Here is a 3,894-nt window from a genome sequence, read left to right as displayed (position 1 = left end):
CTCAAATGTCTTTTACACTCAGAACTCAAGTCTCATTACAACATGTCCCTGGAACCACTGGTTATGGTAAAAACAAACAAACAAACAAACAAACAAAAACAAAAAAAAACCTCCTTATAGCCTGAATCTCTTTAAAAATATACAAAAACAAACAAACAAAACCTGCCTTTTGGAAATCTGATTCTCTCTGGAGACCACTGGGCTGTTCATTTACCAGTGCCATCTAGGGAGTGGGGACAGGTTGTCAGAATTCTTCTAGTGTTTTGTTGCTCTTCCCAAAACATTTTCCTCCACCTTCTTCTAAAACCCTTTCTCCTTTGGGACAGTACCTGCCTGTCTTACCAGTGTACTCTGTGGATCTTCTTCCTAGTCCTTGAGGTTCTAGGGACCCAGAATATTGTGTTTTTGCCCAACTCAAGTTCCGTGCCATCTTGGACAGCTTTAACCATTAGGGGATCCACCTATATCTGCATTCAAAGTTTCCTGATCTCATGGTTTATTTAATAGATCTATATTAAATTTTGTATCCTATAAACAGAGAATACACAGTATTTTCGAGCATTCCTGGGATATTTAACAGCAAGGAAGAGTTATCACTGCTCTCTAAAGCCTTTCCTAACACACCACTCCTCTGTTGTCTCCTTTGTTCTTCAGAAACCAGTCTTTTGAGAACCATGCCATTTTGTCCCATCACTGACATTGATGGTTCATGGGCATGTGACCTGGGTAGCCACATCAGGGCTCCATGCTCAGAAGGGCCCCACACTTGGCTTAATGATCTGCTGCTGCCATCTCGAAATTCTTAATAATTTTATCTTTGAACTTGTGTTTAGTAAGTGAAGTCCAATGAGACAATGGAGCATGAACGTAAACAGAGGAGATACTCAAAACATGTATCTGCTAGTCCTTATTGCCCATCCATATGGCATTTGGTGCCCAATGGGCACAGAATTCTATTTTATTGCCCCAGAGGCCACATTTTCCATTTCAACTAGAACTTGCTTCAAATGCAGGAAAGAAGGCATTTTAAGAAGCAGAAACAATTGAGGAACCCCATCATATCCTTTCTTACTGTATCAGTCAACCCTCTGAAAATGATGACATAGAAAGCAAAGATTGGTCAACCTATAGTTCCTTCTCCTTTCAGTCCTTTGTTACTCATCAGTAAGCCTAAGGGAGGTAGAATTGTATACATTAAGAAGTGAAGTTAAAACAGTTGAGTTAGTTTGGTTCTGATAAGAATGAAATATACATTTTGTAGCATGTATGAACTAAAAAATACAGATTCTGTAATTTTAGTGATTCTGCATATGTTATATGAGTTAAATGCTCCTGTGTTTGCATTTAAAACTGGCATTCCACATAAAGACGAAAAGTTAAATTCATACTAATAACTTAAATTTTTAAGTTTTCTGTATTCAGAATGACATTATAGCAAATGAAAAAAACATCATAGCAAGTAAAGAGAGAATGTGGAAGGAAAAAAAGCTTTATAGAGTTAGGATCATGGTCCATATGCTTCCTCTCCGCCTGGCATCATGCACTGCAATTTCATCATTCATTTGGTTGATCCACAGTCCAGAGATGTATGTTTTAGAAAAAGACAGTATACTGTCTTAAGATACAAAGTTGTACATACATGAAATACTTAGAAAAAATTACCCTATTTTAGACAAGGATGTTTATTCCCATGGGATATAAGGTATATACAATGTAACACAAACTTTTCCCTGGGTCTCCAGCCTGCTGGCCTGTCCTGCAGATTTCCAGTCCCCACAATCACGTAAGCCAATTCCTTAAAATAAATTCTTCTCTTTATCCACACACATCCTACTGGTTCTGTTTCTCTGGAGAACCCTTACTAACAGAAGGTTCTACACTTTTCTTCACTTGTCCATTTCTATGACCACATCTGGACTGTGTCATGATCAGAACCAGCACCACCTATGAAATCTTATACCTATTCAGCACCTCAGATGCCACCCTTCTCTGAATCTTGGACCTGTGTCTATATACCTGTTTTTTCAGTCTCATTGAGATCTTGGGTCCTGTCATCCTTCTATTTTCTCACCATACATTGACCCTATTCTGGTTGATTCCTTTGTTCTTCCCACCCAGCTTAAGCTTCCACAACCCATTATTTCAGCCACTCTCATGCCCAAACTTTCAATTCCCTTACCTTTGTCCTTTCACTCCATCTGCCCTGCCAATCACCAGCTCTGGATCATCCTAGCTAACTGCTGTCTTCATTTCTATACCCACGACTGATGTATTAGGATTCTCCAGAGAGGCAGAATTCCTTTTTCCTCTGGGAAATGTCAGTGTTTTTCTCTTAAGGACTTCAATTAATTGGATGACTATGAAAAGTAGTCTGCCTTACTCAAAGTCTACTGATTTAAATGTAATTACATTTAAAAGATAGTTTGACTGAACATCAGAGCACCAGAGCCTAATCAAGTTGACACATAAAACTATCACAGCTAAGTAGCTGCAAAAACTCACATTTTCATTTAGCAAATATTGTTGAGCACATAGAATATGCTGTGTGATGAAAACACAAAGATGGATAAAAGACACAGTCATTTTCCCCCCAAGGAGTTCATCATCTTCTAGAATGAGGTAGACACAGAAGCAGACATTCGTGATACAAGGTGATAAGTGCTATGATGGAAAAGGTATTAGAGGTAATATCTGTAGGTACAAAATTTAATATGGGTCTATTAAATCACCTATAACATCAAGAAACTTTGAATACAGACATAGAATGAATCAGCATCATGGTTGAAGTTGTTGTATAGGATGACACAGAACTTGGGCTGTACAAAAAGGTAGTAACTGAACAGCATCTTGGAGAATAAGTAGGGATTGGGTAGATAATGAAGGCTGAAGAGGACAGGGCATTTCAGGTTGGAGAGTAGGGTGACAGGGCAACACATAGCTTGAGTAAAGAATCAGAGATATCAACTCGATGATGGATGATGCCTTAGAGGGCCGGGATGGGGAGGGTGGGGGGGAGTCGAGGGAGGGAGGGAATATGGGGATATGTGTATAAATACAGCTGATTGACTTTGGTGTACCTCAAAAACTGGTACAAGAGTGTAAAGCAATTATATTCCAATAAAAAAAAAGAATCAGAGATAATGTGGTACATCCGGAATTTGTATTACTTGAGTGGGAAGGTGGGGAAAGCAGAAGGAAAGATTGCTGAGTTCCATAAAACAACATTTATTTACTGGGAATCAGCTATTGCCAGATACTAAGAATGTGTATGAGGGTTGGGGGAGAGAGGATGCTGTGCGAGGTGCAGTTAGATGTTTCTGCTTTCATGGAGTTAAAGCATAGGTTGGGACACACACACACACACACACCTCTATGGGTTCTCCATGGACTGGAGTGATCAGAAGTGGCTTTTCCCTTTGTAGTTATACGTGTCTTGTATTTGGGGCAGTGAAGGAGGGGCACTCCTGGGTGGAAGGGAAGGACAGCAGAGAGAAAAGGTGCAGCCGTAATGTAAATGAAGGTTCAAAGCAAGGCTCGTAGGAGCCCATTGTCGACTGAGAAGAGACCAAGCTTGCCAGAGGGGAGAGTTTGTGTCAGGGAGGAAACTAGGACAGAGCAGAAATGGGAGAGTGATAAACACAAACTTCAGTAGTTTGGACTTGATCCCATGTGCAGTGAGTCTTGATCAAAGCAGCAGTGTGGTAAAAACAAACACACAAACAAAAAACAAAACAAAACAAAAACAAAAACACTTTAGGTGATATGGATGTAGGCACAGTTATTAAAGTGTAGGGCTTCTGAGGGTGGAGGGAGGGTTAGGAGACATGGCAATATTATGAAGGGCTTTGAATGATAAGCTAAAGGCTTGAAGTTTATCTTTCAGATTAGCATTTT

The sequence above is a fragment of the Hippopotamus amphibius genome, chromosome 7, assembly GCF_030028045.1.
Source record: "Hippopotamus amphibius kiboko isolate mHipAmp2 chromosome 7, mHipAmp2.hap2, whole genome shotgun sequence".
NCBI classification, from domain to species: Eukaryota; Metazoa; Chordata; class Mammalia; order Artiodactyla; family Hippopotamidae; genus Hippopotamus; species Hippopotamus amphibius.
The sequence above is the reverse complement of the archived record's forward strand: the minus strand, read 5'-3'. Positions refer to the sequence as shown.